The 15,000-nt window shown below is 59.3% G+C and overlaps 1 non-coding gene across 1 annotated transcript; it reads left to right on the top strand.

Moving 5' to 3' along the window:
• The first annotated feature begins 12,790 nt into the window (after positions 1-12,790).
• LOC131866339 (5S ribosomal RNA) lies at positions 12,791-12,909 on the top strand. Its single transcript, XR_009364958.1, has one exon. It is a non-coding gene; the product is annotated as a 5S ribosomal RNA (ribosomal RNA).
• Positions 12,910-15,000: the final 2,091 nt, after the last annotated feature.

Here is a 15,000-nt window from a genome sequence, read left to right as displayed (position 1 = left end):
ACGCGACCGAGTAAGGCCACTCAGAGACATCCATTTCCCAGGTATATGCCCCCTACGCACTTTTGGTGGCGCAACTCGCACGAACAGTCCCACCTCGACCCCGTAAACAAGCTTTTTTGCCTCGAAGAGTTCGTCGGAGACGAAGAAGCAACCTTCAGTGCAAACGTAGCACTCTTTTGTGCAACCGCCCAAACAACGCCCCCTCTACCCTCTGTCGAAACACTCGGCATTGCTGCTCCCTAAGGTGAGCTTCTCCTCATAGGCAATTCCGCTCTTATCCGGTCACGTTTGTGTGCCCGAATTTCGCAAGGCAACCTCCATGGGACATGGAAAAGACTCGAGAAGAGAGCTCGCTCACGGGAGAGAGAAGCCAAGGAGACCACGAGAGTGCTGAGAGTGGGACAGCGCTGAATAGGCGGGAGAAGCCTGCGCGTATAAACGGAGATATATATCCAATTGCAACGAAGGAACGTGCCAAAGATCGAGAACAATGGCAGAAATGCTAGTAACGTGCACTTCGGGACCAACGCATCACCGGAAGACAACCGCCAAACATCGAAAGAGTCGCGATGCTCCGCAACCTACGTGCAAAGCGGTCGCACACCGGGTAAGGGAGTGAGAGCCCCAAACATAGCTGGGCGAGGCGCTCACTCCGCTCTTTAATATCTCGTTAATACCGCCAAGGAAATGGCACAAGCACACACACACAAGCATCCTCGGAAGAGGACAGTTCGAGTGACAGGTCAAATCCAAGAGTTCCGAAGACTACCTCCAGGAACAATCGGGAACAAGACCGATTACAAGTCGTCGAGTCTGTTACTGGGCGAACACGAGATGCGCACAGGAAATCGATCAGCCCTCACAATGGCCCAAGGCCAGAGATCGGACTGCTACGATTTACCCCAACAATCATCGTGCCACTCTTCGCAGAGAGGTGATAGACGCCAACGAGCCCGCGCATAGCAATCGAGGTGTAAAAAGGGCGTTGAAGGCAGGAAGCCTGGACGAAAGAGGCTACGAGGTCACCTCGAAGCGGTCTAAGAATCGGGCGCACTTGGGGCGACTACCAGTGCCAACCCCTTATCCCGCGGTGCGTCCGACACACAGAAATTTCCAAGGCGGCCAAGGAGCCTCCCCGCATAGCAATCGGGGTGTGAGGTTACGGATGCAGCATTGATAGCAATCGAGGTGTGAGGCGAAGGATGCAGAAGTGAGAGCCGAGGGATGTAGCAGAGATAGCAATCGGGGTGTGTGATGCAGAAGAGATAGCAATCGAGGTGTGCGGTGGGAAGGGCCCAGCAGCCAGAATGCATGAAGCGACGGATGAAGCAGTGATGACAACCGGGCTGTGAGGAGAGGAGGGATGCAGCCAAGAAAGCAATCAGGGCTCGAGGCAAGGGATGCATCAAGGATAGCAATCATGTTGTGAGGCGAGATTCCAAAGGCTAAACGTGAGAGGCTGCAGGGTCGACTCAGAGAGGTCTATGCATGTGAGAGGCTGAAAGCAAGGTCGACTCGGAGCGGTCTATGCATCGGGCGCGCTTGGGGCGACTACCAGTGCCAACCCCTTATCCCGCGACGCGTCCGACAAAGAGAACGTTCCAAGGCGGCAGAGGAGGTTACCAGCCGAAGGATGCAGTAGCAATAACAGGTATAGTTCCGCGGCGGCCGAGAAGACTCACCGCATAGGAATCGGGATGCGAGGCGAGGGATGCGGCGGGAAGGCCCCGACGGCTAAACGGAAGAGGCTGCAGGGCCGCCTCGGAATGGTCCAAGCATCGGATGCGATTGGGACGACTACCAGTGCCAACCCCTTATCCCGCGATGCGTCCGATACACAGATAGTTCCAAGGCGGCCGAGGAGCCTCACCGCATATCAATCGGGGTGCGAGGCGAGGGATGGGGCGGGAAGGCCCCAACGGCTAGACGGAAGAGGCTTCAGGGCCACCTCGGAATGGTCCAAGCATCGGACGCGCTTGGGGCGACTGCCAGTGCCAACCCCTTATCCCGCGATGCGTCCGATACACAGATGGTTCCAAGGCGGCCGAGGAGCCTCACCGCATAGCAATCGGGGGTGCGAGGCGAGGGATGGGGCGGGAAGGCCCCAACGGCTAGACGGAAGAGGCTTCAGGGCCGCCTAGGAATGGTCCAAGCATCGGACACGCTTGGGGCGACTACCAGTGACAGCCCCCTATCCCGCGATGCGTCCGATACGAAGATGGTTCCAAGGCGGCCGAGGAGCCTCACCGCATAGCAATCGGGGTGCGAGGTGGGGGATGCGGCGAGATGGCCCCAACGGCTAGACGGAAGAGGCCACAGGGCTGCGTCGGAATAGTCCAAGCATCGGACGCGCTTGGGGCGACTACCAGTGACAACCCCTTATCCCGCGATGCGTCCGATACGAAGATAGTTCCAAGGCGGCCGAGGAGCCTCACCGCATAGCAATCGGGGTGCGAGGTGGGGGATGCGGCGAGATGGCCCCAACGGCTAGACGGAAGAGGCTGCAGGGCCGCCTCGGAATAGTCCAAGCATCGGACGCGCTTGGGGCCACTACCAGTGACAACCCCTTATCCCGCGATGCGTCCGATACGAAGATAGTTCCAAGGCGGCCGAAGAGCCTCACCGCATAGCAATCGGGGTGCGAGGTGGGGGATGCGGCGAGATGGCCCCAACGGCTAGACGGAAGAGGCCACAGGGCCGCCTCGGAATAGTCCAAGCATCGGACGCGCTTGGGGCGACTACCAGTGACAACCCCTTATCCCGCGATGCGTCCGATACGAAGATAGTTCCCAGGCGGCCGAGGAGCCTCACCGCATAGCAATCGGGGTGCGAGGCGAGGGATGCGGCGAGATGGCCCCAAAGGCTAGACGGAAGAGGCTGCAGGGCTGCCTCGGAATAGTCCAAGCATCGGACGCGCTTGGGGCGACTACCACTGCCAACCCCTTATCCCGCGATGCGTCCGATACACAGATAGTTCCGAGGCGGCCGAGGAGGTGGGGGATGCAGCGAGATGGCCCCAACGGCTAGACGGAAGAGGCTGCAGGGCCGCCTCGGAATAGTCCAAGCATCGGACGCGCTTGGGGCGACTACCAGTGACAACCCCTTATCCCGCGATGCGTCCGATACACAGATAGTTCCGAGGCGGCCAAGGAGCCTCACCGCATAGCAATCGTGGTGCGAGGTGGGGGATGCGGCGAGATGGCCCCAACGGCTAGACGGAAGAGGCTGCAGGGCCGCCTCGGAATGGTCCAAGCATCGGATGCGCTTGGGGCGACTACCACTGCCAACCCCTTATCCCGCGATGCGTCCGATACACAGATAGTTCCAAGGCGGCCGAGGAGCCTCACAGCATAGCAATCGGGGTGCGAGGCGAGGGATGCGGCGAGAAAGCCCCAACGGCTAGAGGGAAGAGGCTTCAGGTCCGCCTCGGAATGGTCCAAGCATCGGACGCGCTTGGGGCGACTACCAGTGACAACCCCTTATCCCGCAACGCGTCCGATACACAGATAGTTCCAAGGCGGCCGAGGAGCCTCACCGCATAGCAATCGGGGTGCGAGGCGAGGGATGCGGCGAGAAGGACCCAACGGCTACACGGAAGAGGCTTCGGGGCCGCCTCGGAATGGTCCAAGCATCGGACGCGCTTGGGGCGACTACCAGTGACAACCCCTTATCCCGCGACGCGTCCGATACACAGATAGTTCCAAGGCGGCCGAGGAGCCTCACCGCATAGCAATCGGGGTGCGAGGCGAGGGATGCGGCGAGAAGGACCCAACGGCTACACGGAAGAGGCTTCGGGGCCGCCTCGGAATGGTCCAAGCATCGGACGCGCTTGGGGCGACTACCAGTGACAACCCCTTATCCCGCGACGCGTCCGATACACAGATAGTTCCAAGGCGGCCGAGGAGCCTCACCGCATAGCAATCGGGGTGCGAGGCGAGGGATGCGGCGAGAAGGACCCAACGGCTAGACGGAAGAGGCTTCGGGTCCGCCTCGGAATGGTCCAAGCATCGGACGCGCTTGGGGCGACTACCAGTGACAACCCCTTATCCCGCGACGCGTCCGATACACAGATAGTTCCAAGGCGGCCGAGGAGCCTCACCGCATAGCAATCGGGGTGCGAGGCGAGGGATGCGGCGAGAAGGACCCAACGGCTAGACGGAAGAGGCTTCGGGTCCGCCTCGGAATGGTCCAAGCATCGGACGCGCTTGGGGCGACTACCAGTGACAACCCCTTATCCCGCGACGCGTCCGATACACAGATAGTTCCAAGGCGGCCGAGGAGCCTCACCGCATAGCAATCGGGGTGCGAGGCGAGGGATGCGGCGAGAAGGACCCAACGGCTAGACGGAAGAGGCTTCGGGTCCGCCTCGGAATGGTCCAAGCATCGGACGCGCTTGGGGCGACTACCAGTGACAACCCCTTATCCCGCGACGCGTCCGATACACAGATAGTTCCGAGGCGGCCGAGGAGCCTCACCGCATAGCAATCGGGGTGCGAGGCGAAGGATGCGGCGAGAAGGACCCAACGGCTAGACGGAAGAGGCTTCGGGTCCGCCTCGGAATGGTCCAAGCATCGGACGCGCTTGGGGCGACTACCAGTGACAACCCCTTATCCCGCGACGCGTCCGATACACAGATAGTTCCAAGGCGGCCGAGGAGCCTCACCGCATAGCAATCGGGGTGCGAGGCGAGGGATGCGGCGAGAAGGACCCAACGGCTAGACGGAAGAGGCTTCAGGGCCGCCTCGGAATGGTCCAAGCATCGAACGCGCTTGGGGCGACTACCAGTGACAACCCCTTATCCCGCGACGCGTCCGATACACAGATAGTTCCGAGGCGGCCGAGGAGCCTCACCGCATAGCAATCGGGGTGCGAGGCGAGGGATGCGGCGAGAAGGACCCAACGGCTAGACGGAAGAGGCTTCAGGGCCGCCTCGGAATGGTCCAAGCATCGGACGCGCTTGGGGCGACTACCAGTGACAACCCCTTATCCCGCGACGCGTCCGATACACAGATAGTTCCGAGGCGGCCGAGGAGCCTCACCGCATAGCAATCGGGGTGCGAGGCGAGGGATGCGGCGAGAAGGACCCAACGGCTAGACGGAAGAGGCTTCAGGGCCGCCTCGGAATGGTCCAAGCATCGGACGCGCTTGGGGCGACTACCAATGACAACCCCTTATCCCGCGACGCGTCCGATACACAGATAGTTCCGAGGCGGCCGAGGAGCCTCACCGCATAGCAATCGGGGTGCGAGGCGAGGGATGCGGCGAGAAGGACCCAACGGCTAGACGGAAGAGGCTTCAGGGCCGCCTCGGAATGGTCCAAGCATCGGACGCGCTTGGGGCGACTACCAGTGACAACCCCTTATCCCGCGACGCGTCCGATACACAGATAGTTCCGAGGCGGCCGAGGAGCCTCACCGCATAGCAATCGGGGTGCGAGGCGAGGGATGCGGCGAGAAGGACCCAACGGCTAGACGGAAGAGGCTTCAGGGCCGCCTCGGAATGGTCCAAGCATCGGACGCGCTTGGGGCGACTACCGTTGCCAACCCCTTATCCCGCGATGCGTCTGATACACAGATAGTTCCGAGGCGGCCGAGGAGCCTCACCGCATAGCAATCGGGTTGCGAGGCAGATTATTGGGAAGGGAACCCCCTGGGATGCGGCTCAAGCAGTGCCCAAAGGGACTGGAATGCGGAATCACATCGAGAGACCCAAATGCTATACGAGGGCTCAAATCGAATTATCGATTTGGCCACGACATGGACGCATCGGAACGACTACCTTTGCCGAACCACTCGCAATTGCATCCATACCGAAACCAATAGACATTTCCGTTAGAGCCCTCGCATAGCATTCGGGAATCTCGCATGCCCCTCTAAATCGACCAATGCTGGCGCTCAATGAAAATCCGAGCGCTACCACCGTTCGAGCGCCAGCATTGGTCGAGTTAGAGGGGCACGGGGGAGAATGCTCCAGTCAACACCTCCCCTATATAAGTTATTTGTCCGATTCTCGCACAACCGTAGTCTGCCTCGTCGAATCAAACAACGGTCCCAGATTCCGACTTCCGTTCCGTAGAGACCCAAAAGCTAGATGGAGGCTCGCAAGAAAGAGAGTCGGCGCATAGCAATCGGGTTTCTCGAACGTTTAGGGACCGAGCTCACTTGCGGATAGGGCAAAATCCGCCAAGCAACCCAAAAGCTAGACGGGGGCTCGAATCGAATCGCCTAGGCGGCCACAACAACGACGTGTTGGATCGACTACCAGTGCCAAACCATTCAGCAAGACTAGTCTGTGTCGAGGCCGGATAGAGATTCTCAGAGAGCGCCCGCATAGCATTTAGGAGACCTGCCGCGTCCCTCACACTCGACAAATGGTGGTGCACGTTTATAAATCCGAGCGATCCCAACCCTTTCAAGCACCAACATCGGTCGAGATAGAGGGGCACGGAGGGGGCTGCGTGAGACAACACAGTCCCCTATATAAGTTATTTGTCCGATTCTCACACATCCGAAGAATGGTCATCAAATCGGACAACAGCCCAAACTTCCGACTTCCGTCCCAGAAAGCCCAAGAGCTATCTAAAACGTTCATGGCCGGAACTCGATCGCGGCTATACCAGTCCGCCAAGCAACCCAAAAGCTAGACTGGAGCTCTAGTCGAATCACCTCTGTGGCCATTGCAAGGACGTGTTGGAGCGACTACCATTGCCGAACCATTCCGCAGGTCGAGTCCATACCAAGGCCGCATAGAGATTCACGATGAGCTCCTGCATAGCAATCAGGAGACTTGCCGTGTCCATCACAATCGATAAATCCTGGTGCAAGATTTTTGCATCCGAGCGCTCCAACCAGTCGAGCACCAGCATCAATCGACATAAACGGGCACGGGGGGAGGATGCTCGAGAACACTACCTCCCCTATATAAGTTATTTGTCCGATTCTCAAGCAGCCGAAGTCTGGTCATCGAATCGGGTCAAAGACCACAACTTCCGACTTTACCCACAATGCAAGTCATCGAATCGAACATCGGCCCCCGAGTCGGACTCCATGCGTATGTCAGGTCATCGGACCCAAATTCCGCCTTCCTGCGCATGGCGGGCCATCAATATCAACTCGGTCATCGGACCCAAACTCCGCCTTTTTGCGTATGGCACGCCTTCAAATCGGTCATCGGACCCAAATTCCGCCTTCCTGTGCATGGCGGGCCATCAACATCAACTCGGTCATCGGACCCAAATTCCGCCTTTCTGCGCATGGCACGCCATCAACTCGGTCATCGGACCCAAATTCCGCCTTCCTGCGCATGGCAGGTCATCGGACACAAATTCAGACCTCGCCAATATGCCTACGTATCGAATCGGTCATCGGACCCAACTTCCGACTTCATCCATACTGTAGGGTCTTTGAGGTTGGCGCGGTGCGCTCAACCCAGGGAGTCGACCCATCGAAGCATACACCTCCCCTATATAAGCTATTTGTCCGATTCCCACACCTGTGTAGTTTGCACCTCTGACCAGGACATCGACCCCAACTTCCGAACTCGACTGCAACGACGGCACCAGCGCCTTGGTGCGCACCTTGCGACGCACAGTCCCAACATTCGCCTTCCTGCACATGGCAGGTCATCGGACCCAAATTCCGACCTCGCGAGTATGCCTACATATCGAATCGGTCATCGGACCCAACTTCCGACTTCATCCATACCGTAGGGTCTTTGAGGTTGGCGCGGTGCGCTCAACCCGGGGAGTCGACCCAACGAAGCATACACCTCCCCTATATAAGCTATTTGTCCGATTCCCACACCTGTGTAGTTTGCACCTCCGATCAAGACATCGACCCCAACTTCCGAACTCGCCTCCAACGACCGAACCAGCGCCTTGGTGCGCACCTTGCAACGCACAGTGCCAACATTCGCCTTCCTGCACGTGGCAGGTCATCGGACCCAAATTCCGACCTCGCGAGTATGCCTACATATCGAATCGGTCATCGGACCCAACTTCCGACTTCATCCATACCGTAGGGTCTTTGAGGTTGGCGCGGTGCGCTCAACCCGGGGAGTCGACCCAACGAAGCATACACCTCCCCTATATAAGCTATTTGTCCGATTCCCACACCTGTGTAGCTTGCACCTCCGATCAGGACATCGACCCCAACTTCCGAACTCGACTAAAAAGACCGCACCAGCGCCTTGGTGTGCACCTTGCAACGCACAGTGTCAACATTCGCCTTCCTGCACATGGCAGGTCATCGGACCCAAATTCCGACCTCATGAGCATACCTACTAATCGAATCGGTCATCGGACCCAACTTCCGACTTCATCCATACCGTAGGGTCTTTGAGGTTGGCGCGGTGCGCTCAACCTGGGGAGTCGACCCATCGAAGCATACACCTCCCCTATATAAGCTATTTGTCCGATTCCGACACCTGTGTAGTTTGCACCTCCGCTCAGGACATCGACCCCAACTTCCGAACTCGCCTGCAACGACCGAACCAGCGCCTTGGTGCGCACCAAAAGTGCGCACTTTTGGAGGGCACTTTTGTGCGCTCCAAAGGTGCGCACTTTTGGAGGGCACTTTTCTGCGCTCCAAAGGTGCGCACTTTTGGAGGGCACTTTTTGGAGGGCACTTTTCTGCGCTCCAAAGGTGCGCACTTTTGGAGGGCACTTTTTGGAGGGCACTTTTCTGCGCTCCAAAGGTGCGCACTTTTGGAGGGCACTTTTTGGAGGGCACTTTTCTGCGCTCCAAAGGTGCGCACTTTTGGAGGGCACTTTTTGGAGGGCACTTTTCTGCGCTCCAAAGGTGCGCACTTTTGGAGGGCACTTTTTGGAGGGCACTTTTCTGCGCTCCAAAGGTGCGCACTTTTGGAGGGCACTTTTTGGAGGGCACTTTTCTGCGCTCCAAAGGTGCGCACTTTTGGAGGGCACTTTTTGGAGGGCACTTTTCTGCGCTCCAAAGGTGCGCACTTTTGGAGGGCACTTTTTGGAGGGCACTTTTCTGCGCTCCAAAGGTGCGCACTTTTGGAGGGCACTTTTGTGCACTCCAAAGGTGCGCACTTTTGGAGGGCACTTTTCCTGTGCTCCAAAGGTGCACACCTAGGTGAGCACCTTCGACCACACCTTGTAGCACACCAAACTCTGACTTTCGACTTCATCCGCAATGCAGGGTCTTTGAGGTTGGCGCAATGCGCACAACCAGGGGAGTCGACCCATCAAACCCAACACCTCCCCTATATAAGCTATTTGTCTGATTCTCATACATGCGTAGCCTGCAGGAGCAATTAGGACATCGACCCCAACTTTCGGCTTCTAAACGAAAACAAGGTCTTTGAGGTTGGTGTAATGCGAACAACTAGGGGAGTCAACCCATCAAACCCAACACCTCCCCTATATAAGCTATTTGTCTGATTCTCATACATGTGTAGTCTACAGGAGCAATTAGGACATCGACCCCAACTTTTGACTTCTTAACGAAAACAAGGTCTTTGAGGTTGACGTAATGCGCACAACCAGGGGAGTCGACCCATCAAACCCAACACCTCCCCTATATAAGCTATTTGTCCGATTCTCATACATGTGTAGCCTGCAGGAGCCATTAGGACATTGACCCCAACTTTTGACTTCTTAACGAAAACAAGGTCTTTGAGGTTGGCGTAATGCGCACAACCAAGGGAGTTGACCCATCAAACCCAACACCTCCCCTATATAAGCTATTTGTCTGATTCTCATACATGTGTAGCCTGCAACAACGATTAGGACATCCACCCCAACTTCTGAATTCGTCTGCGTTGACCGCACCAAAGGTGCACGCCTTGGTGCTCACCAAAATCCGACTTCCGACTTCTTCTGCTATGCGGGGTCTTTGAGGTTGGCGCAGTGCGCACAACCAGGGGAGTCAACCCACCGAATGCAACACCTCCCCTATATAAGCTATTTGTCTGATTCTCATACATGCGTAGACTGCAGCAATGATTAGGACATCCACCCCAACTTTTGACTTCTTAAACAAGACAGGGTCTTTGAAGTTGGTGCAGTGCACACAACCAGGGGAGTCGACCCATCAAACGCAACACCTCCCCTATATAAAGCTATTTGTCCGATTCTCATACGTGTAGTCTGCAGCAGCGATTAGGACATCGACCCCAACTTCCGAATTCGTTTGCATTGACCGCACCAAAGGTGCACGCCTTGGTGTGCACCCTGGAGTGCACTTTGGTGCTCACCTCGGTGCACACTTTGGTGTGCACCTCGGTGTGCACCAAAGGTGCGCACCTTGGAGCGCACCAAAGGTGTACACTTTGGAGCGCACCACATAGGGTCTTTGAGAGGTTGGCGCAGTGCGCACACCAAGGTGGGTGTTGAGGTGCGTGCCGAGGTGGGTGGGTGCTAGGGTGCGCTCCATGGTGGGTGCCAGGGTGGGTGCGTGCTAGGGTGGATTCCAAAGAGGGTCATAGGGTGGGTGCCAAGGTGGGTTGGTGATATAGTGGGTTCAAAGGTGGGTACTAGGGTGGGTTCCAAGGTGGGTCACAAGTTGGGTGCCAGGATGCGTGGGTGTTAGGTTGGGTGCCAAGGTGGGCTCCTGCGTGGGTGGGTGCTAGGGTGGGTTTCAAGGTGGACGCGAGGGCGGGTGCCAAGGTGGGTAACAAGTTGGGTGTTAGGATGGGTGAGTGCTAGAGTGGGTGCCAAGGTGGGTGGGTGCTAAGGTGGATGCCAAGGTGGTTCACAGGGTGGGTGGGTTCTAGGGTGAGTTCCAAGGTGGGTCACAGGTTCAGTGCTAGGGTGGGTGTCAAGGCGGGTGTCGAGGTGCCTGGGTGCTAGGGTGTGGATGCCAATGTGGGTCATAGGGTGGGTACTAGGGTGGGCTGCAATGTGGGTGCCAAGGTGGGTAACATGCTCGGTGGGTTCTAAATTGGGTGCCAGGGTGGGTGTGCACCCACCTTGCCCGAGGTGGGTGCCAAGGTGCCAGTGTGGGTGGGTGCTAAGGTGGATGCCAAGGTGGGTGAGAAGGTGGGTGATAGGTTGAGTGGTAGGATGGGTGGGTGCCAAGATGGGTCACAGGGTGGGTGCAAGGGTGGGTAGGTGCTAGGGTTGGTGTCAGGGTGGGTGGGTGCTAGGTTGGGTTCCAAGGTGGGTGCGAGGGTGAGTGTCAAGGTGGGTCACAGGTTAGGTGCTAGGATGGGTGAGTGCTAGGGTGCAAAGGTGCCAGGGTGGGTGCTAGGATGGGTCGATGCTAGGGTGAGTGGCAAGGTGGGTCCACAAGTGTCAAGGTGGGTGCCGAGGTGGGTGCCAAGTCGGCGACTGCTATGGTGGATGCCAAGGTGGGTCACGGGGTGGGTGCCAAGTTGCTAGGTTGGGTTCCAAGGTGGGTGCCAACGTGGGTGCTAGGGTGCGTGGGTTAAAGGGTGTGTCACAACGTGGGTGCCAGGATGGGTGCGCACCCACACTGGCCAAGACGGGTGCGGGTGCAAGGTTGGGTTCCAAGCCCGGTCACAGGCTGGGTGCTAGGATGGGTGGGTGCCAAGGTGGGCACCAGGGTGGGTGCACCCACCCTGGCCAAGGTGGGTCACGGGGTGGGTCCTAGGGTGGGTAACGGGGTGGGTACTAAGGTGCGTGCCAAGGTGGGTCATAGGGTGGGTGCCAAGGTGGGCACCAGGGTGGGTGTGCACCAACCCTAGCCAGGGTAGGTCACGGGGTGGTTGTCGGGGTGGGCGTCAAGGAGCCAAGGTGGGTGGCAAGTAGCCAAGTTGCGTGCCAAGGTGGGTGTCGGGGTGGGTGCCAAGGATCCAAGGTGGGTGCCAAGGAACCAAGGTGGGTGTCTGGGTGGGTGCCGAGGTGGGAGCCAGGGTGGGTCCCAAGGTGAGTGCAAAGGTGGGTGCCAGGGTCAAGGTGAGTGCCAATGTGGGTTCCAAGGTGCCAGGGTCAGGGTGAGTGCCAATGTGGGTTCAAAGGTGCTAAGTTGGGTGCGAGGTTGGGTGCGAGGGTGGGTGGGTGCCAAGGTGTGCTAGGTGGAAGCCCGGGTGGGTCGGCATCCCATGGGTGTCGAGTTGGGTGCCTGATGGGTGCTTCTTGTCAAGTTTTAGTCGTCGGGACTCATTTCGAGCCTTAGAGGTCGTTTCTTGTCCGGTTGCCCTGTCTTCGACCTGGGAACCCAATTTTGGTCCTCGGGTCCCATTTTTTTTTGTCTCGCATCCCACTTTTGGCCTGTGGCCTTTTCGGGGTCGATTCTCGTTTTGGGCATCAGAGCATGTTTCTTCTCCTAAAACCCAATATTTGTTTATTAAGTCTCGGAACACATTTTTGTTCTCGTGGACCCATCATGGGTCTTGGAACGCATTTGTGGTCCTTGGGTCCCATTTTGCATCCCGAAACTTGTGTTTTGGTGCTTGATCCCTATTTTGGGTGCCCACCTTGCACCAAGTGCGCACCCGGGGCAAACCGAGCGCCTTGGTGCACCGGGGCAAGATCGAGCGTGCACCCGAGGCGCCCCGAACATGCACCAAGGTGCACTCGGCCCACATGTGAGCGCAGGTCGTTGCGCCCGAGGTGGTGTGTGGGCACCGCGTTGCAGACGGGACACTGCACGCACACGACGCCCCCTCCAGGTGCACGCACGTAGGCCGGGCCGGGTGCACACCCGACGCCCTAGCAAGGTGCGCGCACCCGGGCAGGGCTCACACTTGGCGAACGGGGCGCACTTCGCGAGGGAGGGTGTGCACCTCGACGGGGGTGGGTGGCCGGGGTGGATTCGCACGTGGGTCGCGGTTTGCTAAGTACACACTGCGACAAGCTCATAACGGGTGCGATCATACCAGCGTTAGTGCACCGGATCCCATCAGAACTCCGCAGTTAAGCGCGCTTGGGCCGGAGTAGTACTGGGATGGGTGACCTCCCGGGAAGTCCCGGTGTTGCACCCTTTTTTAGTTTTTCGCCGGGCGTCGCAATGCTATTTGAATAAACCTTTTGCCCGTTTGCGTTCTCGTCGGGGCCGGGCCGGGCCGGGGTGCGCTGCCCGCACTACCGCGCGCGCGGGGGCGACACCGAGCGCGCACCCGAGGCGCCCCGAGCACACAGGCCACGGTGCAACCCGGGCGTTGTGCGCGCACCCCGGTGCGCCCGAGGTGCTGCGCGCGCACCCAGGTGAAATCGGTGTGCACCTCGGCCAGTGCGCGCTCGGTCGAGTCGCGCACGTTGGCCAAGGTGCACGGTGATGTTTCTTACTCTAAGGTTCCGCACCAGACGCCCGGGACAGGTGAGCGAAGCTGGGCGGGGCCGGGTGCGCGGCCGGGGCAGGTGCACGCAGCTGGAGAGAGCTTTGGAGCACACTTCGGAGCGCACCAATGATGCGCTCCATTCAAAAGTTTCCTGAAAAGGCAAAAAAAGTTGAGATTATAGAATTTCCCACTTGAGAGATTGTAAAAAAAAAAAATTTAAAATGAAGGAAACGCGGGTGCCAAGGTGTGCGCAGCCCAGCCAAGGTGTGCGCACCAAGGCGCCCACCCTGGCGAAGGTGCACGCAAGGTGCGCACCCGAGGCAAACCGGACAATTAACCCAACTTTCGACTTCGCGCGCACCTTGGAGCGCACTTCGGAGCGCTCCTTGGTGCGCACCAATCTTGGGCACCTCGGAGTGCACCATGGCGCCCACCAAGGTGCGCACCCGGGGCAAACCGAGCTCCGACTTCGTGCGCACCTTGGAGCGCACGAAAGGTGCGCACCATGGCGCCCACCAAGGTGCGCAGCCCAGCCAAGGCGTGCGCATCAAGGTGCGCACCCTGGCGAAGGTGCGCACCCGGGGCAAACCGAGCTCCGACTTCGTGCGCACCTTGGAGCGCACAAAAGGTGCGCAACCCAGCCAAGGTGTGCGCACCCCGGTCAAACCGAGCTCCGAATCGTGCGCACCAGAGGTGCACGCCATCGTGCGCACCTTGGAGCACACTTCGGAGCCCTCCTTGGTGCGCGCCGATGTTGCGCACCTCGGAGCGCACCCGGGGAAAACAATGCAATTAACCCGACTTTCGACTTCGTGGGCACCTCGGAGCGCTCTCGGGTTCGCACCTCGGAGCACACCGAGGTGCGCACCTTTGATGCGCTGCCTTCACCAATTTCCAGAAAAGGCAAGAAAACATTGAGAAGGTGTGCGCACCGAGGTGCCCACCCTGGCGAAGGTGCACGCGAGGTGCGCACCCGGGGCAAACCGGGCTCCGACTTCGTGCACGCCGCACCTTGGAGCACACTTCGGAGCGCTCCTTGGTGCGCACCAGGGCGCGCAACCCAGCCGAGGTGCCCACCCCGGCGAAGGTGCACGCGAGGTGCGCACCCGGGGCAAACCGGGCTCCGACTTCGTGCACGCCATGGTGCCCACCGCGGCGAAGGTGCACGCGAGGTGCGCACCCGGGGCAAACCGGGCTCCGACTTCGTGCACGCCGCACCTTGGAGCACACTTCGGAGCGCTCCTTGGTGCGCACCATGGTGCCCACCAGGGCGCGCAACCCCGCCGAAGGTGCACGCGAGGTGCGCACCCGGGGCAAACCGGGCTCCGACTTCGTGCACGCCGCACCTTGGAGCACACTTCGGAGCGCTCCTTGGTGCGCACCATGGTGCCCACCAGGGCGCGCAACCCCGCCGAAGGTGCACGCGAGGTGCGCACCCGGGGCAAACCGGGCTCCGACTTCGTGCACGCCATGGTGCGCACCGCGGCGAAGGTGCGCACCCGGGGCAAACCGGGCTCCGACTTCGTGCACGCCGCACCTTGGAGCACACTTCGGAGCGCTCCTTGGTGCGCACCAGGGCGCGCAACCCAGCCGAGGTGCCCACCCCGGCGAAGGTGCACGCGAGGTGCGTACCCGGGGCAAACCGGGCTCCGACTTCGTGCACGCCGCACCTTGGAGCACACTTCGGAGCGCTCCTTGGTGCGCACCATGGTGCCCACCAGGCCGCGCAACCCAGCCAAGGTGTGCGCACCAAGGTGCACGCGAGGTGCGCACCCGGGGCAAACCGGGGTCCGA

This window comes from Cryptomeria japonica, unplaced genomic scaffold, assembly GCF_030272615.1.
Source record: "Cryptomeria japonica unplaced genomic scaffold, Sugi_1.0 HiC_scaffold_140, whole genome shotgun sequence".
Classification (NCBI taxonomy): Eukaryota; Viridiplantae; Streptophyta; class Pinopsida; order Cupressales; family Cupressaceae; genus Cryptomeria; species Cryptomeria japonica.
Note: the sequence above shows the minus strand (reverse complement) of the source record. Positions and strands in the feature narration are given on the sequence as shown.